Source organism: Ixodes scapularis, unplaced genomic scaffold (genome assembly GCF_016920785.2).
Source record: "Ixodes scapularis isolate PalLabHiFi unplaced genomic scaffold, ASM1692078v2 PGA_scaffold10__122_contigs__length_95168666, whole genome shotgun sequence".
Taxonomy (NCBI): domain Eukaryota; kingdom Metazoa; phylum Arthropoda; class Arachnida; order Ixodida; family Ixodidae; genus Ixodes; species Ixodes scapularis.
In genome coordinates, this window is record NW_024609836.1 from 95,116,744 (window position 1) to 95,142,844 (window position 26,101).

Genomic DNA, 26,101 nt, shown 5'->3' on the forward strand with positions numbered 1-26,101 from the left:
TCGAGCGACTCATGTGGCAGCTCGAGAGGAACTACCCGCCCCACCCACATCAACTAGGATTCCGCCACGGGATGAGCACGCAAGACATTCTCCTTATGGTGCGCCACCAGGTCCTTGACGCCTACTCGAAAGTGCAGACGAGAACGGTGGTGGCGGTGGACGTTCGCAAGGCCTTCGACACCGTCTCTCACGAGGCGGTCATCCAGAGCGCAGAGCTTGCCGGAGTGTGCGGTCACCTTCTCAATTTCGCTAAGAGTTTCCTGAACGACAGAACGTGCAGGATCAAAGCCGGGGACTACATCGAACCCGCTCAACCGAACAGGACCGGGGTACCGCAGGGCGCGGTCCTCTCGCCCACCCTCTTCAACCTGGTCATGGCAAGACTTCCCCCACTCCTTGAAGCGGTTCCGTCGCTGCACTTCGCCGTATACGCCGATGATGTCACCATCTGGGCAACGACGGGATCGGCGGGCGAACAGGAGCACACGCTTCAGCTTGACCTCAACGTCATACAGGGCTTTCTTCGGAATGTGGGCATGACCGCCTCGGCCGAGAAGACCGAATACGTCGTGGTTTTAAACGGGCCCCACAGAAAGACCGAAGCGGTCCGCAACCAAATCGCCCTCAGCGTGGCCGGCCAAAGGATACGGCGAAAACGCTCCGTTCGGATCCTGGGAGCCTACATAGATCAAGATGGCAAAGGCACCACGTGGGTGACGAAAGTCGCCTTGCAGTGCAGATCCCTCCTCCGCCTCATCCGTAGAATCACACACCTCCAGTGGGGCACGCGGGAGGGAAAAACGCGCCAGCTCGTCACGGCGCTGCTTGAATACCGTATCCTCTACGGCTATAACTATAACGTCCTCACGCCCAGGCAGGCGGAGCAACTCGAGAAACTCAATCGCGAAGCCATCCGCATTGTTACCGGACTGCCTAAGTATACGCCCCTTCGGGAGCTGTACGCACACGGCGGCATCAACCTCCTGTCGCAACTCGCCGAACAGGCGCTCCTCGCCCAGAGAGACCGCCTCAGCAGCTCGACAGCTGGGCTTTCCATATTGGAAGAGCTTGGCGTGCCTCCCAGTCTGGACCTCCGCCCGGCAGACGCGCACTCGCCCCCTCCGTGGGCCGCCCCGGTCACGCTTACCGACAGAAAACCCCTCCCACGAAACATGGGACCTGGAACGAGCAACTCGTAGCGACGCAAACGCTTTACCAAAGCGCACACACGTAGCGTCACGCACAAATCACCGCCTACGCACACCATCATCTACACTGACATGGCGGAGACCTTGCTGTCGACTGCCGGCAACGACGGGGAAGGAGAGGACAGAACCCCCAAGCACGTCCAGGCAGTCGCGTGGGTCGATACCACCCATGGCAATCCGAACGCGGCTGCGCTTTCGACCACTGAAGACGTCGACACTTCGCAAGCGGAACTCATGGCTCTTCTCCGAGCATCCCAGTGGGTTCTTCAAACTTTTGCACCAACAGACATCCCACACAGACTCCTACTGTTCACCGACTCGACTCGCGCGTACGAAACTTGCAGACGAGCGAGCGGGAGCCCCTCAATGTACACGGGAATAGTCGGCGAGTTGCTCGCCGCGTTCCTAGAACTTCGAAACAAGCTCAACATCCAAGCTACTATTTCCTGGGTGCCCGCGCATACGGGCATTGACGGCAATGAGTGGGCCCACAGCGAGGCGCGAGCAGCAGTTCGCCAGATATCATCCGCGCCGAACGCATTCCACAACTCAGCCGGCGAGGCGGCCGGCCCGGCCGCCCCGTCTGTCGTCAAAGAAAGTGCTAACCAGCGAAAGCGGAGAATCCTACGGCACTTTCGTGAGGAGCGGGAGAAACGCCCGGACGAGCAGTTGCGTCCCGTTCCTCCGATGCCAAATGACCTACCGAGGAGCGCTCAGACCCTCGTCCGCCGCCTGGCGACCAACACTGTCCTATCCCCGGCGCTGCGCCATAAGTTCTTCGGCGACGATCCCGACGAGGGGGCGTATCGCCGGTGCCGGAGTGCCGCGACGACTGCCCATGTTGTCTAGAAGTGCGAGCGCCACGCTAGCCTTCGGAAAACAAAACTGGAGGAACTCCCAGACGAGATCCGTCCCGCGACGTATGTCGATTGGAGTCTACCCACCATTCGTGACAAGACGATCGTCTCCCTGCTGTGGACAAAGCTGGCGGAGTTCGTCTACGACGACGACGGCCCCGGTGGACGACTTGGCAGCAGCCGAAGGCGCTGGGACCAACACCCACCCAGACCGCCATGACGGCAACGGCAGATCTTAGGCCCGCACCGATGCAGATGACAATGGTGCATTATATGTGTGCATGGTATATGTGTGTGTATATGGATATATATATATATGTATAAAACTGAGAAGAAAAAAACCCTTAGTGAAAACAGCAACAACGGACGATTTAATCTTCGACGTTTCGGCCGGAGTCCGGCCTTCGTCAGGACGGCCGAAACGTCGAAGATTAAATCGTCCGTTGTTGCTGTTTTCACTAAGGGTTTTTTTCTTCTCAGTTTTATACCCACGCCTTCGGCCTCCCGCCACCATGCCCTGAAGACGATGCTGTCGCTGCAAGCCTCTACATATCTAATATGCAGTGTCGACGACCGTCACTTCACGACGATCGGACGGAATACGGCTCGTATTGGGAATTATTTTCGGTGATTATCTAAATAGAAATAATCCTTGAAGAACGTCGAACAGCCCGCGTCGCGGGCTGCTTGACGTTTGCTTTCTTCGTTTGTTTTCTGCGAATACCGAGCAGACTACGAGACCTGGTATTCTCTGGTTCTCAAAATGAAAGATAACACAAAAAGGGTAAGCATCTTAAACAAGCAAATATAGTGAAATCTTTCAAGAGAAGACGGCGAACTCCAAATGCACAATGCAGTTGGGGTTTCGCGTTGACCGAGTTTCCACAGCTCAGGCGGGTGGCAGAAATTGCTGATTGATAGGGGTCGCTCGAGTCGCAAAATGGCGGCGGCCAGAGAGCTCTTTTTCCAAAGGTTTATATGTTTGTTACCATGGGCTGAGATATATTCGCGGGATACCATTCTTCCTGATATTTTGAAAGTCACGAAGTCAGTGAAAATGTGGTCCTCGCGAAAATAAGTCGTGTGCAGTGTGAACTTTAAGGTACACCCCGTATTGTTATTAGAATTTATCCATAAGTCTTGGGATATAACGATCACCCCGAGCTGAACTGAAGCACTTTAATACATTTAAGCGCGAAACACATGTACGACGAAACCGTCCGATCCGACGTTCAACCATGCAATACGACGGTCGGAGGCGAGGGTTTTCAACGCTTTCCGGTGCTACGAAAACCCTCGCCCCCCAAGGTCATTCCGGCAGTCCGCACGTCGGATCGGACGGTTTCGTCGTAGATGTGTTTCGCGCTTTAGTTTCTCTGTGGGGATTCCTGTGGTCTCCCTTCCCCGATGGCTGTGATAACGGCCGTAGGTCGGAACACTCGGCCACTCGGCCTCCACCGTGAGCTCCGATCTGTTCGTGAGGCAGAGGGCCGCCTGGCTTGGGGGGCTCTCCTCTTCACTCTTACTCTCTCCTGGGGGGACCTCTTTCCGTTCCCCCGCTCGGATGCGGATCCCTGCTGACAGGCGAGGAGGTTTCGCCTCTTGTTTTCCCGCTTTCGGGAAAGGGACTCGTCCTGTGACCATACCTCGGCAAATTCATTCATGAAGTCGCTCATTCACCATCATTCACATTCACGGCGTGAATTTGAATGGCTCTGAATGAATTCTTGAAACTGAAAAATATCATGATGTGATGGTGAATGACTCTTTGAATTTGAATGAATTCGTGATGTAATAGTGAATGAATTCGTGATGTGATGGTGAATGAAGTCGTGAATTTGAATGAATTCGTGATATGATGGTGAATGAAGTCGTGATGTGAATAAAATCGTGATGTGATCGTGAATGACTTCGTGTATTTGAATGAACTCAGTAACGACGTTACCGGTAACGCGTTAGGGGGCAGACGAAATAACTCGAGCGGTACGTTGTTTTTGTCTAACAACTAGCAGACACGCATCAAGGAGGGAAGTCAAACGACTCACTGGCGAGCTCTCCCGAGGCGCTGAGGTTTGTTTGCTAAGAACCGAGAGGTAAGCGTGTTTGTGCCCCGCAAGTTCCCTCCCAAATACTTTTTCCCTCCTTTCGTGTGCGGCGAGACCCCTCATTCTTTAACGGCGTCGGCGGGTTGGCGCAGTTAACATCGTACGCTTTACGTCTGCTAGTCAAAGCGATGGCTGCTTTACCTTTCCTGCTTTTGTCGGAGATTCACCGCTTTTTCACCGGCGAGAGTCACCGTTGCCTCGGGAAACAAGGAGATAACAAGAGGAAGAAAGTGACCTCTTAATCTAAAATTGTGGTCAGCGATCAAAGTATAATACGGGAAGGGTTCACAAAGGTCGCGCGGGCATATTCCATTCAGCACGCCAGCCGGTTCTGGGCAGACGGTCGCCGAGTCGCGGAGTGCCTGATAGGCCTAACTGCCGTACTCGCTTGGTCGTTGTCGGTGGAATCGTAACCGTTGGAGCTTTTCCCGGGTGTTTGTGGATCCAGCGTTCTTGTTCCTCGTGGTCTGTTTCAAATACTTTTTAGTTTTTTTTTGCTGATTGAAGTCTGGACGCGTGAGAAGCGCACGTAGAAAAATAAACGTCCCTTGTTCGTTGCGACCGCGACGCTGTCGGCCATGCTGATTTGATTAAGACAGCTTCGGAGCTCTCGTAGGATTTCGTCGTAACCTGCGCAAAACTTACGAAAATTTCGTTTCGTAAATACGAATTGGTTCTCAAGTTTTGTCTTACGCATATTTTTGGCGTAAGTTCGTTTTGTGAACCTGGCCTCTGCACTTCCGAAAGTCGCAGGAAAGGTAAGACAGACGCAGACGACGTTGCGAGCAGACGACGTTGCAAAGGAGCAGACGACGCTCAGATAGGGGGTCGCGATCAGCCAATCAGGGCTCGGCGTTCTGACGTCACCGCTACCCCCTGCGCAAGAAGCAGACGAACTTGCCCTCCGCATAAGGAGGAAACAAAAATTGAAGGTCGGTTATGGCGGCGCCCTTGCACAGCTGCTGTAAAAGCGTCTGTACTGCTCTGTAATCTGGAACATTCGAAGGCCAGGGTTATCACATCGCAGTTCAAAATATTTAGGCCTTGGTTTTACTGTAGACGAAATATATAACAATTTGTATAACAAATAAGCTTTTTTCAATATGTAAGGGCGTGCTAGAGTGTTTTTTGTTTCCATATTGTTTCATGATGCTTGTTACAGGTCCCACTATGGCAGTGTCCCCGTAGTGACAAAATAGACTCCGCATGCAGTCGCGGACCAAATGCCTTGAACCTGAATGCTGATTAGAGGGACGGGTCAGCAATTTGATTTCTTTCAGCAAACACCGCTGTGAATTATTTCTTGGCATTCACCTATAAAACGCGCAATACTTTTTTTTTTCTCTCCACACAATGATCGTTGTAGAGGAAAAAACGAACAAGCGTTAAACCGCTCAACTAGCAGCCAAACCCCATGTTAAGGCTGAGGGGATGTGACGTGTATGCGAATTATAGCCCCGTGTTGCATTCGCGGTTTCATCTTTCTCCCGAAATTTCGAGCTTTTTTTTTTTTTTTTTGTGCGTTAAATTTGTTGTAAGAAAAAAAAAAAAAAGATGGATGCTTACAGGTAGTTAGTTTCAAGAAAACAGGACACTTGCGTCGGATCCCTAAAACTCCACGAAACATGCGCGTGAGCTGGATACTTAGAAATCGTCCCGGTCCCTACAGACCTTTGCAAAAATCGCCTTCTGCGCTCTGCTATTTTTGTCTTATGGGCTGTGGAACGTCTTCTGAGCATGCGCCGTTGATGAGCTGAATAGCGTATCAGACCCTGCGCATGCCTCCACAGCTCAGTGACTCATCAGTTTTCACCCGGCTAATAAGCGATGCAAAGGTCTATTAAGAGAATGAAACGAGACAAGGGATATGATTCCCGGCTAAAAAGCAGCCTCACGGTCACTCTAGTGAGTTGTGTTCTTGATTAACACAAAATAAGACTGCAGTAAAAGATTTATTTACGCAAAGCTTAGATTTTCTTATAAAAAAACAAATTAAGGAGATTTTGACAGCAGCTGTCAAAATCTCCTTAACAAGGCCGAACTCTCTTAGTATAAACGGCTCTGCCGGCGGCAAGGCCGCTGCCCCATAGAGAGGGCTTCTCTGTGGGGTGGTGTTTCTTGTAACTACGCCGCGCGCCAGCCAGTGGGATGGCTGCAAGAGACTACAGGCTTCGCTCCATGGGTCAAGGGAATTTAGGCCCTCTTTGGCGCGGCTTTAGAAGCTGATAACGCCGGTTCGCTCCATGGGACCAGTTAATGCTTTGGCATTAAAACAGCGCCTCAAGACGCCTGCTGCATTACTGACACAACATCAAGTAAGGGGTTTAAAGCGTGTGCAGTGTCCTCATGGGTGAATAGCTTTGTTTCCTTGATGGTACAAAATCCAAATGTTTACGCAACAAATACCGTTTCAGCTTCGCCCTCAACTGTAAACACCGCACGGTATGTCGTAAGAAACTAAAAAGGAACGCTGCTACAATGGTGGTCACTAGCATGGATTATCGCCGTTCGGACCTTTGCTGGGTATCTTTAACTGCCAATTGTGCTTGTCGTAGGGCACCATTCGAACCCCGAAAGATTTACTTTTGCCATTTCGAACATCTGCAGTGCGAGTCATAGTAGCGGATGCAGTAGCGAGCAGGCACGACAAGTCAGGAGTAGGTGGGGGGGGGGGGGGGGGGGGGGGGGGGCAAAAAGTGACAAAAGTTTGTGATTCGGTTGGTGCTGTGGTGGATGTAGGTTCGGCAGACAGTGTAGCGAGGACCTCTGAAATTGACCGCGCAAAAGGAGTTACCTCTACCGGGCCTTCTCCGGGCGCTGCGTGGTCGGCCTCGTCGGGTGGCTGTAAAGCGGTGTCCGGAGGTGGGATTTGAAGGGCATCATGGGAGTACAATTCACCTGTAGCGTCGACCATCTCCCAGGCGTCCATAAAATGGTCTCTGGCAGCTTTGTCGGCGTTGGCTCCCGGTCTTTGATGCAACTTTTCAGCATTGGAAAAAACACAATCCACCACAGAACGTCCGAAACGATGGCAGTCAGCACACCGAGGCGTGCGGTACTGCCGCCGGACGTGACCCACTCTGTTACAGTACGGGCGTCCTAGTATTAAAAGCTTGATCTGGCTGCGAAGCACATTTAACAGGTAGGACACTCGACTAACCGGTACATGGTCGTTGAGCATATAATCCAGTACCCTATTAAGGGTGTCGATGCGCTCCAGACCCGGACACTTCCACTTCTCCTAGGCTACCTTTTTCACGGTTCCGTTAGGCTATAGAGACTTTATGACGCGGCGTTTTGAAAGATGTTGCGGTAGCCAGAGCAGCTTCATTTTGAAGTCCTTTTTGTCAGGATCGATAACAAAACAGTTTTGCTCTTTCACCAGAAACTCGCCTCGGGAGACGAGCATTATTTTTTGGCAAAGGCGGTGGCAAAGGTACTTACCCGCATGTGACTCACTTGGTATTGTCCTAAGCTTATAAGGTCTTTCAAACTTAAGACTTTCAGTAGAGCGTTTCTGAAGTCGGGGGTACGGTAAGGGACAGGCGCGGAGGTCGGCGTGGAAGGACATGTAGTTCAGAATGATATTTTTTGAGGATAGAGGAGGCATGATGATACGGTATTTGACTAAAACCCTCGAAACTGAGACAAGAGGGACGGACAAATACGAAGTTGAGACTTTGTGTTTGTCCGTCCCTTTCGTCCCAGTCTCGGGGTTTTTAGTCAAATGTTGTGGGGATTCCTCTGGTCTCCCTTCCCCGATGGCTGCGATAACGGCCGCGGGTCGGAACGCTCGGCCTTCTTCGCCGTGAGCTCCGACCTGTTCGTGAGGCGGAGGGCCGCCTGGCTTGGGGGGCTCTCCTCTCACTCTCTCCCGGGGGGGGGACCTCTTTCCGTCCTCCCGCTCGGTTGCGGATCACTGCTGACAGGCGAGGAGGTTTCGCCTCTTGTTTTCCCGCTTTCAGGAAAGGGACTCGTCCGGGTGACCGCGAAAGAGATAGGACGTGTGTCGGCGACTTCTCCGATGCTTCCCCTGTCTTGGCTCTCCGGAACCCCGCGTCTGGCCAGGTAAGGACCTTTTCTTACCTTGCCGGCGCGGGGGGCATTTTGGATGGGGACATTGTAGTTCATTTTAAGAGTGTTCTAATAAATGCTCTTGGACTCTGTCCTTACTCGGGTACGTGTGTCTTCTCTTCCGCTATATTCGAGAGAGTGAGACAAGGTAGACGATCATTGGCACCGACGGAGGTAATTAATCGAACTGACCCGCGGTAATGTAGCCCTAAACGTCGTCTATATTACCGCGGAGATGTGGGGACCGCGGGCTACTAGGTTTGACGGCTCCTTTGAGATCGCCACCGCTGTTGAGACAACCCTTTGGTTACTCTATCGGTACCTGTGTTAGTTGGTAGCTAGCAATATCCCACATAAAATGGCGCCCAACGTGGGGCCACGGCGTCCTTTATCGTGGTCGTGGCACCTGGCCTCCGTCCCTTTCGTCCGGCCTATTTGCCGACCATCCTTGCCTTTGATCGCCCCGTACCACGAGCGTCCTCATCTCGCCACTTATGGTTGAGCGATTAATGCCGAGTCGGCAACCCGCAGTGCCACTCCTTTGAGCGAGCGCAGTGTGATTCGTACGCGCGTTCCTGTTTTTGAATTAGCGTGCGTCAAGCAACATTCGTTGTTGCGGGAGACCCTTTGTTCTCCATGCTTGAGGCGAACCTTTCACCTGTGTGTATTTGGGTTCCTTGTGCACCACCAACAACTTGTCCTGGGAAATGTATATATATGTTTCGATGAAGTTTGTTTTTGAGTACCGGGTGGACTTTTATGTCCGGCGGGGAACGAGGCTTAGCAGAAAAGAGTAGCGAAGGATCAGCAGCGCAATCTGGGAATGTAAATATTCGCGTTTTCTTTTGCTCTGAGTAGTCGCGGACACTCATTTAGAGTCGGACGGTGCGCCTGCCAATAACGTCGATAAGTAGCTGGTACTGCTACTGACGGGCTCCGGGAGCCGGGCTGCGTAACCGTCGGCGTCGAGAAGCAGTTTACACACTGTTGACGCGCGCGCTGTATTCACTGCTGGTATTGCCGTGGGCGCGGAGGGTTTTCTTCGGGAAAGATTTGTTTCTGCTTGATGCCAACGTACTCCTGCAGCCTGTTGTTGTTTTCCAGGAACGACACTAGTTTTGCGTTCATGGTGGTGGCGCTACGCGGTCTGAGGCGCACTTTGACGGTATCTGGGTGGACGAGTGACTCTAAGACTTTCGGAGGTTATGTTGCTCTGAAACCCAGGCGCCATGTAGCCAGAGCGCCCTTTGGTGATATTTGTCAGACTCGCGTGATCCAGGTGGAAGAGCGACTCTAAGACTCTTAGCAGTTACGTTGCTCTGAAACCTGGCCTTGCCTCAAAAGAAGGGTCCACACCGTTGTGAGCCCTTGATCAAGCCGCATCGAGTGCAAGACATGTTTTTCTAGCCTTGGTAAGCTAGCTAGCTCAAATATTTAGCGAAGCTAGCATGCAGGTTTGAGCGTGTGAGCTGCGGCCCCTTTTGTCTTCCTCCGTGGGGAGCAAGATGGCGGCTTTTTGCGCGGGAACTTGCATCTTCCCCGCTCGCAGACGCGCATGCATGGCGGTTTGTTTCTATCCGCCCCTTCGAAGTCTCCGTATCCGTTTACCTCGACTTCCGAAGACGGGTCAGCTGCAGACTGTTATCTGTTTTTGGCCACTTATAGTCAACGGACTCTTCCGGTACTATAAAACCGGGTATTGTAGGCAGCCTCTGTATTAGCTGCCTGCGCAAGGGATTGAGAACTCGGCGTTTTCCCTAGAAGCTCTCTCCCCGGTGCCCACATTGAGCGAACTCAATTAGCTTGCTTGGTATGTGGACGCGTTTTGAACGGAGGGGCCCCCTTTTTTATGGCTTCTTCTTCTGGTGTCGAATCGGGTCACTCTGGCATGTTCCTGTCTCCGTTGACAAACTGGCCACCTTTTTTGTGGTTTTTGTTTGTCGCTTGCTCCTGCCCGTTTCTGCCGCCTTTGCGGCCCGAGGCAGGCGAGCGTCGGTTGCGCGCGCCCCCTCGTTCGGAGGCTGCGGCGCCCTTTCTTCCCTTTGGGGAAGTCTACGGCCGGCTCTGGGCGTGTTGGCTGCTGGCGCAAAACGACTTCGCAGGTCTGCTCCCAGGTCGTCCACCCCCCCTTCACCAGCCCACTGCGGCCGAGATGGCGCCGAACCCCCCGGGCAGCGTGTCTGGGACTTCCCCAGCTGGTCTCCGCCGGTGGGCGGCGGTCGTCGGTCTTTTTTGGTGCTGCCGCCTTCACGACGGCCTGGCTGCCCCCCACTGCAGGCCAGCTCGTACCGCGACACCTGGGTCCAGCGGCGTCAGCGCGGTGCCTGTGATGCTCTGCCGTGCTGTGGCGGCGGCTGTCAAGCGCTTGGAACTGGAACTTTCCTTTTCTTCGGCCTGGTGCGTGAGCTGTTGACGACGGACACTGTGAAGACGCGCGCTGGGTGTCGCGTGTATTTGTTGGGGGTGCGCAGAGAGATATATTATTTTATGAGAGCAGGTGGGCCTCCTTTATTCTTTGTTGAGACCCACCTACCGTTTTAAGGAGGGGGGGATGTGGGGATTCCTCTGGTCTTCCTTCCCCGATGGCTGCGATAACGGCCGCGGGTCGGAACGCTCGGCCTTCTTCGCCGTGAGCTCCGACCTGTTCGTGAGGCGGAGGGCCGCCTGGCTTGGGGGGCTCTCCTCTCACTCTCTCCCGGGGGGGACCTCTTTCCGTCCTCCCGCTCGGTTGCGGATCACTGCTGACAGGCGAGGAGGTTTCGCCTCTTGTTTTCCCGCTTTCGGGAAAGGGACTCGTCCGGGTGACCGCGAAAGAGATAGGACGTGTGTCGGCGACTTCTCCGATGCTTCCCCTGTCTTGGCTCTCCGGAACCCCGCGTCTGGCCAGGTAAGGACCTTTTCTTACCTTGCCGGCGCGGGGGGCATTTTGGATGGGGACATTGTAGTTCATTTTAAGAGTGTTCTAATAAATGCTCTTGGACTCTGTCCTTACTCGGGTACGTGTGTCTTCTCTTCCGCTATATTCGAGAGAGTGAGACAAGGTAGACGATCATTGGCACCGACGGAGGTAATTAATCGAACCGACCCGCAGTAATGTAGCCCTAAACGTCGTCTATATTACCACGGAGATGTGGGGACCGCGGGCTACTAGGTTTGACGGCTCCTTTGAGATCGCCACCGCTGTTGAGACAACCCTTTGGTTACTCTATCGGTACCTGTGTTAGTTGGTAGCTAGCAATATCCCCCAATGTTTGACCACCAACTGCTCGTTTGCGCCCTAACCTTTTGTTCAATGATACGGCAGTCGTTTGTAGCGTCGGCGGAAGTTGAAATAGGTCCTTAGCCAGTGGCAGACGCGCTGATTCTAGCGGAGAGCGCTTTCGGCGGGACCGTTCCGAATGGCGCTTCCATTTGACACCTACGATGACTTTTTTTTGTACGGCAAGCAACACGAGACTTAACCAGAGCAAATCAGTGAGGTGATAATAGATTAACAATCTATTGTATGAGTCACGTTATTTCCGGTTTTATAAGTCGCGTATTTTTACAAAAAATATTTGTTGGTGCGTTTTATGCAATGGTGCGACCTATGTGCGCTTTATTCTGTAAATGAGAACGTAAACTGTGCAAATTGGGTCATGGGGATCACGTTTAGCTTTAGATCATTTGGGGAGAATATTGAAACCTGCTCCTCACTTCGGGATATATCGCGATCACTATAGTGGGCTTATCAATACAGTTTCGCCGTGTCGAACTTACAACTAGATAAGCGCGACTCATACAAAGGTGGTGCGACTTATCTAGCGACTGTTTTTGTGAAACGGTCATTTATATGGGGATGTGGCATAAACGTACAATGTCGCGACTTACAGACCAAAAAATACGGTATATTGACTGGTGGCTATGCGACCTGAGGATCAAACGTTTAGGTTTTTTGTTATCCGGATGACAGACATACCCGAAAGAAGAGTAAACACGCAGGCGAGCTGGTGAATATACCTGTAGCCCCTTTGTCCATATCCGGGGAAACTCATTCTATGTATCACTCGGCCACAATCTTGCGTGTCTCCGAGAGGCAACAGAGATCCCAAGTTGCAATGCCGCAGTCCCATACTTTCAGACACCTGGCTATGGCAGGCTAGAAGGGGAGGTGTGACTATCTCTTGCCTTTCCCAGCGGCTGAGAGTGGTCCCATGTTTCATACATCATATATCACGTTTCCCTGGTACTCTCTGTAAGCTGACAGCAACTCCACGACCTTAGTTACCTTGGTAATCATTTTAATACTCGTGAAACACAACAGCAAGAAGAAAGTTTGGACGTATATTTAGTGTATTTTAAACAATGTACGGGTTGCGGGACTGCAAGCAAATTAGAGACTGGTTCTCAGAGTTCTTGCATACGCAGACATGTTTAATAAAAAGTGGAAAAATTGGAATGACCAAGAGCGCTGTAATTGCTAATGGCCAAAAACGACTGCGCTTGATCATCTGGCGGGATCATGGCTCCAGTTTTGTTGGTGTCATCTCGCTTCGGCTGAAGTATTTAGTCGGGTGATACCTTGATATTGTCGAAATTTTTATTTCGACTAGACGTTCTAATTAGCTTTAATTCTCAGTACAACTGGATGTTTTGTTTAGGCCGGATGCTTCAATTCTTATTCATGTTTTTTTTTTTTTTTTTTTTGGGGGGGGGGGGGGGGGTCACGTACCTTTACGTCCGGGGACCTGTGTAAAAAGGAAAAACCGATGCCCGTCCCGCCGCGCGGCCGACGGCTACCAGCAAGGGTGGTCGCCGCGACGGTTCGCCAACACCATGCCAACAACAATGATCCTTGTATCCAACAGCGTTTGTTTGGGAAACAGGGGTCCCCAACAAGACAAAGCGGTCAAGCGAGCCGTGGACACAGAGTGCACGCAGCGCTCGCCGACCTGAGAGCCATAGAGGATCGCGAGCGGAGTCATCGCCGTTGGGCCGACCTCACGCCGCTACTTGTCGTCGCAGGAGTTTTGGCCAGAGCTCTCAGCAGATGGACGTCAACTCGGAGGAAGGGACAACGACTGTCAGAGCCAGGGGAAACTCTAGAGTGGAATCATCGCCAGTCAGACGAGCTCACACCGCGATTCGACCCGTCGCCCGGAGTCCAATCCAGAACTCCTCAACCAGACGGCCGTTCATTCGGAGGGAAACTCCCCTTGTCCCGCACTATCTCGCTGGTCCCCCGAAAACCAGGAGACGTGCGGAGGAGCGCAAGAGAGTCGGCCAGCAGGGTGGCGTACTCTCCCTGACACGATACGGTACGAGCAAGCTCGAAGCCAGACGACTCCGGCCGGACCGTCCGTGGCTTACACCTTTATCGGCGAGGGAAACATCTCTATCAACATTCCAGCTGGACTATCACGCACTTTCTTTCGTCCTCTATTATCGAGCAAATGTTTCGGTGATGCACATCGTTTCTATTTGTGTCGCTGTATCAGAAAAAAAAAATTTTAAGGCTGGTTCACACAATGGCTTGTAAGTGTGACCAACTGTGACTGAACAACTGGTTGTGATCGCTTAAGATGCGATATATTTGAACACAGACATAATCTATCAGTAGCCTTAGAAAACTTCCGATAACTGTACAACTGGACTAAAAAAATTGAAATATATGCGAAATGAAATTTACGCACGCTCTATGAGTGTGTGCGAAAACAAAACCAACTGCGATATCCCTTAAAAAAATTTCAAATATTTCTTTTGGCGCCCGCGTCAGTCAACCACTATCGTAACTAAAAGCGACTGCACGCACTAGCCCATCCACTCGGGATATTTTCTCCCTACTGTGTAACATCGGAGCGTCATCAATAAACGCGACGCGTTATCATCGCTCGTTGACACATGCCTTGCTGACATTGTGGCTTTAACCAAAACGTGGCTGTCCGCCAAAGTACACCACACAAAAATTTTAAATCGAAAAAAAGTCTATTTTTTATACATGCGATCGTGGTACTAGATCTGGTGGTGGTTTTTTGATTGCGGTTTCTGACAAGTTGGTTTCTTTCAATGTTTCACATTGCCTCTCCGCTTGAATTGATTTGCGTGTGCGTTTGTATAAATCAGAAGGATGTAATTTCCTGTAATTGTTATCGGTCGACTACTTCACCTGCTGGTGTTTTCTTAGGTTTATATGATGTTTTGAATAAAATACGTCTAAGGTTACCCGCTTCACCCATATGTGTCTTCGGTGATTTTAATTTTCCTAACATACCTTAGAACACACTTGTTCCCGTAAGTGGAGATGATTCTTCAGAATGTATTGCCTTCCTTAATACATGCTCTGATTTCAACATGAGTCAGCTTGTTAAATTGTCGACCCGCACCACGCAAGTCCAGCGCAACTGTACTTGACCTAGTACTCACCACACATCCGGATCTTGTTTAATTACTTTCGCTTTTATCTGTGACCTAAGTGACCATTCTGTTATTTATTTTTGCGTCCACAACAGTTTGCCTAGCAGACCTGAGACTATAAAGTTAATAAGGAACTATAGCAGAGCCGATTACACTTTAATAAGTGCAGAACTTCAGGCCTTTTGCACGAGTTCCTTCTGAGGTTTTCCGAGAGAACTACAGAAGAAAACTGGCTTCTGTACAAATACAAAGTAAATCAGCTAACTAGTCAATATATTCCTTTTCGGGAGGTTAAAAATACGCAATCACCTTAGTTTCCGCCATCGTTAAGAAGATTGTTGTATAAAAAGAAGCGTCGTTTTTAGAAAAGTCAAACTGTCATCGATTCGGGAAAGATGGGCTGCCTATTACAGCGTCGAAGATGACTACGAACGTGCGCTATATCTTGTTTCTTTCAACACACACTTCCATTGTTGCTTGAAACCAAACCTCGCAAATTTTGGCATGTGGTCAATGGTGACGAGAAAAGGTCGATTGAATTGACTGCTGATATTGAACTTCTTGTTCCGCGAGAAAGTTGTTATACTGTATTGAAATCTGCCTTCATTTTTGTTGACGTTGCATTGCCTGCGGTTTCTTATATTTCTGCACGTGATTTTTTTTTGCAATGAATTTCTTAGTTATTGACTGGTATGGAATACGTGAACTTATTCAATACTTGAAGCTTTCCTTGTGTTTAGGTGATGACGGTATAAATCCTAAATTATAAAGAGAACACTCAAGCTTATTTGTCAATAATACTGTCAAAGATTTTTTCGCAGTCATTAGAATCATAAAATACAATACAATAAACATTATTTTTTCAGAAGTACTGGAGGGGTTTCCCGACAAAAAGCTGCTAAAAGCAGCTTGATTGGGAACCCCTCAAGCTGTTTCTAGAGTCGTCTCTGCTTCCAGACGACTGTAGAAAGTAGAAGGTAGTTCGCCTGCCTATCGTCCCCTTTGTTTATAAATACTTATGCGAGACTCAAGTTTTATCCTTTCTCTGTTATATATAGTTCATAGACTGTTTACTGCAGTTTTGTCGACTTCTCCAAAGCTTTCGATACTGTCTGCCATAAATTGCTTTTGTAAAAAAAAAAAAAGGATTGAATTCTTCCCGTCTAACCGCACGCAATTTGTAACTGCTAATGAATTTAACTCCTCTTCGTGCCCTGCAATGTCTGACGTACAGCAGGGATCAGTGCTTGAACCCCTATTGTTGCTTACCTACGTTAACGACTCACCTACTAGCATTTTCTCGTCAATAAAATCCTTTGCAGCTGATTGTGTACTTTATCGGAACATTACTAGTCCTTCTGATCATGACATCCTTCAATCTGACCTAGGCAACATTTTTTCTTGGTGTGATACTTAGCTCATAAAACTCAACACTACTAAATGCATATTCATGAAAATTTCACGTCTTGCCTCCTACGCTATGCCAACCGTTTGCTCACTTAACAACGCTCCCTTGACCCAAGTTAGTTCATACAAATATATCGGCGTTCAATTAATTGATAACCTTTCTCGGCAAACTCACGTTGACTATACGTAACAAGAAACGCAAATTCTACTGTCGGGTACTTACGGTGAAACTTTTCTTTAGCCCCCCCTAGTTTGAAACTTCTGCTTTATAAAACTTTTGAAGGACTAAAACTTAAATACGCGTCATAAATTAGGGACACTCATTTAAACTCATTTATTTTTATCATAGAAGTTATCCAAAATTGCTCTGCGCGTTTTTTTTTAATCTACTTTCGTATAGCTAGCGTCACAGCAATGAAATTGAATATAAACTTGCCCGACCTCGCTTTACGCCATAAAATCTTTCGATGTTGTCTTTTTCAGAAAATCTACCACTTTTACCTCCTTCTCAGTGACTTCTTTTCCAGCCGCCTTCATGCATCTCTTCCCGCAGCGATCATCGCTTCAAGGCTGGCGTGGCTAACAGTGGAACCAATTTGCATTTTTGTTCCTTCATTCCCGCCACATGCAACGACTAAAACCACCTCCCCGTCCTCATCGCTTCCATGACAGACACCAACCTGTTCAAAACTGCCATATATAATTATATATTGTAACTTTGCCTATTTTTTGTTTGCTTACGTTGTTACATTTTTTTACCGACCTTCTCTGTAATGCTTCGGCCTTGCGAGTAAATAAATAAATGGATAACGGATTTGCAATATTTGCGGATGAAATACACGCACTCTCAATGAGAAACGGTCGCTTATAAGTTATAACATTGTGAAAACTGCTTCAAATTTATGACGAGAGAATAATTACAAGGCAACTCAATGTTGTTGTCGCCATCTTGAATTGCGGAACCTCTGGTATGGGGAAAGATTTTCTTGCCCGCGCTGGGTAACAGAAAGGTATTTCCACTTTAATCATGACTGCCAATTCTTGTTGTTTTGCCTCTTCTACGTCATTTTACTTGTTTCAAGTTGTACGGTGTTTATTGTTTTCCCCTTCCCGTATAGCGCATATGTGAACTATGTGACTGAGGACGAGGGTAAACGGAAAAGGGTATTTAGATAGCACAAGTGTGCTCTCCCATCGTAGAAAGTCACAAGTCGTTAGAGCACACTCGGTCACGCTGAAACAAAAATATGTTAACCAGTCTTTTAAGCCTACCTAAATAAACATGGCTGCCCCAGAAGACCAAAAGAATCCAAACGAAGAAGGTATTTTATCATAATCTTAACATTTCAATATTTCTAAAAATTTGACTTCCTTTTTGCGTCTCTCTTGTTGTGTACAGGACTAGTATGTTTCTCTTAATCAACTGTAGTAAAAAGTGCCTAGTTTTCATGTCAATAATTTATTTCGCAGTAATAACAGCACCAAAATTATTTGCAAGTTTGACTGCACCAAGGTTTCTAACTGAAAAAATGAGAAATAATAAAATTAATTTTTAATGCACGATTTTATTCAGAGAAATCTGGGCGCCTTGTCGCAAAGTTTCTCCTAAACCCAACAGCAGGCGTTGCGTGCGGATCCAACGAAGCTGTTGATTAATAATTTATCCCTGAAAGAAAAACATTGATTTAAATTCTCGACAGATAAAACTTTAGGTGCGTTCAAATCAAACCAATCCAATTGGTGTATAGTGATACATGGCGCGACACTGTTAGCGCGAAGAAGCGGTGGCCGGTTTTTTAAGTTTTTTTCTCTGAAACCAAGGGATGTCATCCAAGTTATTATTCTATGATGTAAGCGATGAAACTTCGTGCTCGCTAATACTATTTAGAAGTAAAATGCCAAAAATGCACTGATGTCGTGTTCGCGCTAACAGTGTCGCGATGTGTACATACATTGTATACACTGCCTGAATTCCTGCTCTCTTTGTAGGTGTTTTGGGGATTTTTCATGCACATCGAAAGTACTCCGATTGTAGAAGTGTCGTAAAATGAGAGGTGCCGATGGCGTACGCACCAACCAAGCAAGAAATCAGAGGAAAATAACCATACTGAAGATTGTAGAATTAATAGGATTAGGTAACTTTAGCCTCAAATGTTTTAATACTTGATTAACATAATTAAAAATGTGAAAAGTACCGGTGCTCAAATATAACTCATATTTTTGAAGTTTTCTTTTTTATACGTACGTCACTCACTCCTGGCACGCTAAGGGTAGCGACAACAGCAACGTGAGAAGTAGATGCATAAACGGACTTCCATTTTAATAAAATAATGAGCTCGGCATGGCATACTTTGCTTCGATCTGTAGCATTCGACGGCCGGAGGTATTACGTTATAGGTCATATTATTTAAGTCCTGGCTTTAGTGCAGACCGAAGAATTAATAACTTGATTACAAGATCAGTTTCTTTGGTACTAGAAGGGCGTACTAGTGCTTTTGTTTTTATAATATTTCGCGATGTTTGTTATGGGCCGAGAAACTAAGAGTTAGGAGGAGAGGAGAGCGCGCGGTGACGTCAGAACGCCGAGCTCTGATTGGAAAGATTAGTGGGTAGACCTAAAGCCTTTGCCTTCAATGCACTCTTCGAACGCTTTAGAATCTCGAACGCCGGCGTCCTGCGTTTGGCTTTCGAATTCAAACGCGTTATAGACTCCCTATATAATAATGAACCAAAAGCCTTGAACACGAATGCAGATTAACATTTCTGTATGGATTTTCCATGTTTGCAGAAGGGTGGTTATGATTAGCTGAGATAGACGCTATCATCACATATGATATTACTTGATATGAGTTGGCAAAAAATTACTTTTATATCCGGTGTTTGCCCAGGGGTGGTTTTGCGCACGCAACGCATACACGCAGGCACAATTTAAAGACAATGTACAAGGGGCGTATCATATTGATTTACAATTTTTTTTTTATATGCACCAGTCACAGGTCTGCGCTTTTGTTCAATTTGTCGAGAGACTCTCCCTGCAGCCAAATGCCTTTGCAACACCTGTGTGGCAGCTCCTCCGTGCTTTGCTGGAACCACTTTTTGGGAGTGCCTTACATATTAGCCTGGACAGCTGCTTGCAACTTATTAATAACCACGGAATTGCGTCCTCGCAGGTTTTTTGTTTAGTGCACACAACAGGTCACAACCACCGTGGGACCGTCCGGTCATACCCACGTGCAACCAAACGTCGTACGACCTGCCACAAAGACTGCCTAACCTGATCAGGTGACGGCCAATCACGGCGTCACGTAAATGCACACGGCGCAGTGATTGACCAGCGCCTGTTGAGGTTCGGACGTTTTTCTGACACGTCATACGACCAGTCAGACGTTTCGTCTCTGATGGGTATGACCTGACCAGGCCTCTGGTGGTTATCACCTGTTGGGTGGGATGAAAAAAAAAAAAAAAAACCTGCGAGAATGCCATTTCACGGTCACTGATAAGCTGGAAGCAGCTGTTCAGGCGTGGGAGTGAGATGCACTCAAAAAGGGGTTCCAGCAGACCATGGGGAAGCTGCTACACAGGTAGTGCAAAGGCATTCGGCTACAAGAGAAAGTGGACGTATGCACGGACCTCTCAGTGACTGGTATCTACAACAAAAAATAAATTGTAAACCAATGTGATAACCCCTTAATAAAACCACACTTACTATTTATGTCTTTTCTAGTCAAATCTTAGAAAAAAGCGACAACTTTAGTGGCAAATTTAAATCAATAAATGGTATCGACGCGCCACAGATGATTGTGGTCTATGGTATCTGGAGGCCGGGGTTATCGCAATTCGATTCAGGAAGTTCGAATATAAGTTTCAACGCGAACCGAAGGAATATTGACTTTAGAATACCAGCTCAGTATCTTTGGATCTAGAAAGGCGTGCTAGTATTTTGTACTTCCTTGTAATTTGTAATTTTTTTGTTAATTGTACCAGCATAGCAGTGAAACTTCGGTGACCCATTTGACTTTCTCTAGGGTTGTAGACCGAAATCTCCCAAACCGAATGCAGCCTAACGCCACTCCGCATGAACATCACCCCGCAAGCCGGTTGCTTTCTTGATGCGTTGCCATGAACAGGTAATATCTCATAGTATATTTTTTAAATTTGTTTTGTACTGAGATTTGGGAAGGCCCAAGCAGGATGCGCAAATCCATAGGTACATCAAACATTAAAATTCAGTCCCGGGACCTAAGGCAAACTTCAATTTGTTGCTGCAAGCAAAATACATCACTACCAAACCAGTTTGCATCCTGTTTATATTGGCGAAAAGTAGAAAAGATAGAAACCTTTCTTATTTCACTAAAGAAAAACAAAGATAGACTTCACTGCAAGCAAGCAGTACGTAATGAAGAAAAAACGGTTAATATATATAATCATATTCAGATAACACTTTCGTACCACGGCGAGATTCGAAGAGAACATACTTTTCGAGCTAATAAATTTCACTCCTTATTCTTCGAGGAAAGCATGCAAACTTAAATATACATGGTGTCCCAAGTCACCAGGTTCGATCTAAAATAAACCGCGAAAATCGACGCCTGCACGTGGAAATCAAAACTTTTCGTCAAAAGTGAATTTCGCAGGTCGTTTTTTTCTTGTAAAATTTCAAAGCGTTGCTCTCTTTCTGTAAAAAATAGAGCCAAAAGACTTGCCAGGGTCAGCGGCGAACGGCGACGCAGACGACCGAGTCGACTTGCGTGGCGCGTTTGGCGCGCGTATTGATATATGGCGTCGGGAGCAGCTTGGGAAGGTGCAGCCGACCAGCGAAAGAAAGCAGAGACACGCAGACGAAATCCGTTAGCAGCAAGAGCGCCGTCATTACGCTGACGCGTTTTTTTAACTTTGTTTTGCTTTTATTGCTCGCATTTATTTTTGAACCAAAGGTACATTGCAAAAAGGCTAGAGGGACACCTAAGCACTTCTTATGAGTAGTGAATGCAAAAGCAGAAAGTCGTTCTTGCGTGCGCTCTCGTGAACTGGCCACGCCGCGCTGTCATCGGCCGTTCAGCCGCTCCGGAGTCTGCCCGAGCGGGCTCCGGGAGACCCCGGCCCCGCAGCCAGCCGCTTCCTTTTATCAGCGCGCTGCGGCGCGGGCCCGCAGCGCCATGGGGTGACGCTCCTTGAAACTAACGCGCGCCGGCCATTGGGAGCCTCGCTCCTTGAAGCTATGACGCGCGCCTGCCAATGGGAGCCTATCCATCAGATTTCGGCTTCACTTGGCTCCTTTTGGAGAGGTGAACTTAGCTGCCGTCTTTGCGTGGCTTTTTGCGCGGCTTCAAACCTGGGATGCTTCAGATCGCGGCTTCACTTCGCTTTATTGGGAAAGGGAAATTTAACTGCCGTTTGGCGCGGCTTTTGGCGCGGTTTCAAAGCTGGGAGCCTTCAGATCGCGGCTTCACTTCGCTCCTTTGGGAGAGGGGAGTTTAGCTGCCGTTAGGCGCGGCTTCACAGCTGGTGACGTCGGCTCGCTGCATGGGACAGTTAAAGCGTTCGCATTAAAATATTATGTTAATTTTAATAAACCACGGTGGTCGCGAGCAGTCTCGATAAGGAGGTAGCGCCATCTATCAATACGTGCACCAAGCGCGCCCCACCACTCGACTTGGTCGTCTGCGTCGCTGCTCGCCGTGGACCCTGGCAAGTTTCTTGGCCCTATTTTTTTACAGAAAGGGAGCTACACTTTGTAATTTTGCAAGAAAATACCGACCTGTGAAATATACCTTTGATGAAAAGATTAGAATGCTACGTGCAGGCGTCGATTTTTACGGTTCATCTTAGATCGAGCCTGGTGACTTGGGACACCTCATATTAATACGAGCAGCATAGAATGTTAAAGAGTGATGATACTTGCGTCCAGTCGATTTCGTCGAAAGCTGGTTTAAGTACAAGCTGAGAGAGTTACTACTGTTAAGCTAGTGAAAATATTTAATTAGTGTATCTTACGTTTGGTGCTGTAAAGCGATGGACAATGATAGCGAGGTCTTGGCAAGAAATCTGACAATCGCAGAGGCGTTTTAAGGTTTATATCGAGTAAGACATTCACTTAAATTTTTTCAAAGTTTATATTGAGCTTTTGTTTAGTGCTGGACATTAGTTGGCGAACATTACTGACTTCTAGCCTGCCGCACCGCCAGTGTGAGTTTCTGCAGACACACAGATACAAAATTAAAGCAGTTTAAAAGGTAACTAATCTTTTACATCTCTTTCTCAATGAATTCTTAATAAAAAACAAAACAAAAGTTTAAATCGAGCTTAGTTTTAAAGGTAAATAAGTTAATTGTTTCGACATGCCACACTGCCCAGTGGTCTGGGTCATCTGGAGGTTGGTATGGGTGCTACAAACTCGGGAAATTTGGGAATGATTTCCAACGTAGATTTAAGGATTATAGACTGGACAACCAGCTGAGCCATTTTTGGTAATGAAACGGCGATACAATGTTAGGCTCTCCCATATGATAAGCCTGGTGGTGACATTGTAGTGATCAAATTGACTCTCCAAGCAGCGGTACCCAAAAATCTCTCTACCGAAAGCCAGATAAAAGTCACCTTGAATAAACATCACAACGTTTCGCCGACGTGGCGGCTTGTGTTGCATACGAGTTTTTGTTTAGTAATGAATATTAGTTGGTGAACAATACTTACTGCTTCCTGGCTTGCCGGGCGGGTGGTGATTCCCTGGGCATATAAACACACCCACATATGTAACACACATGTTGAAATCAATATTAAACCCCGCGTTTTATAGACGTGTTTATGATTCAAATAAAAATGATGTACTTAGCAGAGGGCAACTTAATAATTACTGAGGTAGCCAAATTATCCTTGCACATATCCTTTTCTTGTTCATTCAGCTTGGGGCTGGTAATCAACACGAATAGGGTGATCGTTCAATTCGTCTCCTTGAGTCACTTACAACATATTTAACTTAATAATTTCACCAAGCTTAATAGCTCTAATGGTTTCTAAGTCTGGTCGTAAACAGTTTTATTGCGAGCAAATAATAATAAGAACGATTGTAGCAGACTCTTTAGTACGAAAAGCATTCTCAAACAGTGGTGCGTGAGCTGTCTCTAAATATTTTTGGCTACTTCATTTCTCTAATATATTATTAAAAAAGTCTAAATTCAGGACAATATTCGAATGTTCATTCTTAATAACATGATACATTATTTTTCAGGTTTCGTGCGCCCACAGTAACACACTTCAAAACGTTTCAATCATAAAATTATCGTGACGCGCTTTACGACCGAATAAAGTAAAACTTGTTTAAGTTAGCCATTGCGAAAAACATGTTCCTACAACGTTTTCAATCCTGTGGGGAGGTTGCGTAATGGTTTTAGAAAAAGTCAGAATAAGCAAGGTCTGTTTGGTACATGTGCGTTTTCTTAAGAGCCCCAATAAGAAACGTCAGCATCGGGTATAGCTTAAGAAAAAAGGTAAGAGGACGTGAAGAACAAAATACGCGCGAACCTCACCATATGGGCACTCGGTCAGGCAGCATATTCTGTCTTCAAAGCTGTTCATTCCCTTCGTACATCCAAATTCGCGTTCACATTGGTTAGTATGGTTGCTGAAGAAGTAAATATATCTTAGAGAAGCATTGCTGCCACAAGATGCGGTGGGACGAGGTGCTCTGCATTGTTCTTCTGCAGAAAAGTTGCAAAAATATTTGAGAGATTCGTGTGTTAAGTATGTATCACAGCTTTTAAAACTACATATAGTTATTTTGAAGAATTATTACACTGATACATAGCAGCTTAGGTAAAAAAAGAGAGGTATTTTATTTTCACCCAGAAATGTGAAACATATTGTTTTACGTATAAATAATCAGCAGAAGCAAAAATAAAGAAACATGATTAAACGAATAATAATAAGACATGCAACAACATGAATGTTGGACAAGGCAAGATTAACTCTGAGGCGTATTGTTGTATCTGACCTTAATTACCAAATACAATAGCATAGGCGTCACCTTAAACGTCTGAAAAATTGTAACTAACTATTATTATATCACGCTTCTCGCTTTTCAAAACAAAACAAGAAAAACATTGTTTCGAAATCTTGCATTACGAATATTTGCCATAAGTTTCGAAATATCTTGAAGCGTGATTGCGGATCCCGACCTATGCGAGAAGTCAACCTGCTTTATATTTTCCTTTGTTAAAACATGACGAAAATTGTGTGTTGGCGACTTAGTAATACCGCACGAGTATGCCCTGTTTTTAAGCAAGTTTTATATTTTAGTGGCTACATTCAAGCCTTATTCACTGTCAAACAATTTTTTATTATTACTGTTTTAAAATGAAGGTTTTAAAACATCCGCCCTTTGGTACCTTAGCCCCTTTTAAAATATCTCATTTGCATGAGAAAACTATTGGTCCAATAAACACAATGATCAAATAGGATAATAAGACCCTTCAAGAACCATATAAGAGTATATAAATAAGTAAAAGTTATAAGAGACTGATAAGAAGTTTCTTATAACTTATATTTTACGTATATGTTTCCATAAGGTTCTTATATGTTCTTATATAATCTTATTTAACCATATGCGCTTATTAGACCAAAAAATTTGTCATATAAATAAGAGTTTTTCACCGCAGAGCGAGCATTTGTAAAACGAGTTTTAATGTGTTTCCAATGCACCAAATGAAAGGGCAATAATACGCAAGGGCAAAACCTAATTATGACTCAAAACATAAATTAACTGTATTAATATGCTAGCTTTAAACGTAAAAGGGGTGCACTAAATCAGCCATCTAAAGAAACCGAGTGTGTACTTTTGGACGTGCATTTTGTTAAAAATGCTGTGAGCTATGAGCTGAAAATATATTTTTTTAAATTTTTGACAGGTTCTTAAGTAGTTTTTATTATTGCAGCCGTTGAAGTACTCGTAGATTGTAAAGTCGTTTTGCCACTGGTAGCGTGAATATAAACCGATTCGTTTTTTTTTTGTTCCGAATATGTAATAGTAAACTTTAAGAGTTCTCACTAGTGATAATAATTACTACACAAATAGATGAATCCTTGTTCCTTGGCTCTTTCATCACGTCCAGTTGTAAAAACAAGGAAGTGTTTTGGGATAGTTCGACGACTGGAAAGTAGATTGCAAGCCAAGAAAAGAACTCCAGATCGCAAGAAGCAAAATGAACGATTTAGGGAAGATCGGGCTTACCAAGCAGCATTGCAATGCAGCACGCTACAGCAGTAAGGAAGCAAAGGGCTGCAACAGTTGACTTCATCTTGCAGGACAAGTGCCGACGACGTACGTACGAATTTCGGGACGGGTTTATATAGTACTTTGCTTTCATGGTAAGTGATTTTCTTGTTGTATATTATAATATTAACGCAGATGCGTTGTTACGTAGGAGGCATTGTTATCCAAGGTCGTCGGAGGGGGTGAATGTTGCCTAAGAATATGTCGCGGTGCACCTGTACGTGACATCATATATTTGATTGCAACGCCTCAAATTTCGTTGCGTCAGGCATTGGAAGGATCGTTGGCAAAATACCGAGAGGACGGTGTACTTTTTTATTGTCTTCGTTTTTTTTAAGTTGTGTCTGTATGCAAAAAGAACAAACGAAAAATAAAAAAAGAGTGACAGATAGTTGTGCCTTGTATTTTTATGTTTGTCTTAACTACACAGCTTTTAAACGAAATTTTAATAATGTTAAATACATTTTTGAGCACACACGAATTGCTTTTTTATTATCAGTGATTCACGTTCACACAAGTACCGTGTTTTTATAAAATATTATAGAAAAACATTGACAGCTTTCGCTTATACGATAAGGGAGTAAAGCGCTTTACTTCATTCATTATGGTACATTCTCGGTTTGTTCAAGGAATTGTCTCACTGCTTTGTTCTGAACAGTGCACAGGAATGTGTTTTTTTTTGTTGGAAATGCATCATCACATGTAAGTGTCGAAAAACCGTGAGGTTTTACATATCAAAGGGCATTTTGATAGTCCTTTCCATGTTTTGAAGTATAAAAAAGTCATGAT

At 46.5% G+C, this 26,101-nt stretch overlaps 3 pseudogenes; 1 reads left to right on the top strand and 2 right to left on the bottom strand.

Moving 5' to 3' along the window:
* Nucleotides 1–853: 853 nt before the first annotated feature.
* On the bottom strand, nt 854–1,444 carry LOC120848477 (annotated as a pseudogene).
* Nucleotides 1,445–1,574: 130 nt separating this feature from the next.
* Nucleotides 1,575–2,285, top strand: LOC115316425 (annotated as a pseudogene).
* Nucleotides 2,286–17,596: 15,311 nt separating this feature from the next.
* LOC120848476 lies at nt 17,597–25,337 on the bottom strand (annotated as a pseudogene).
* Between the last annotated feature and the right edge of the window lie 764 nt (nt 25,338–26,101).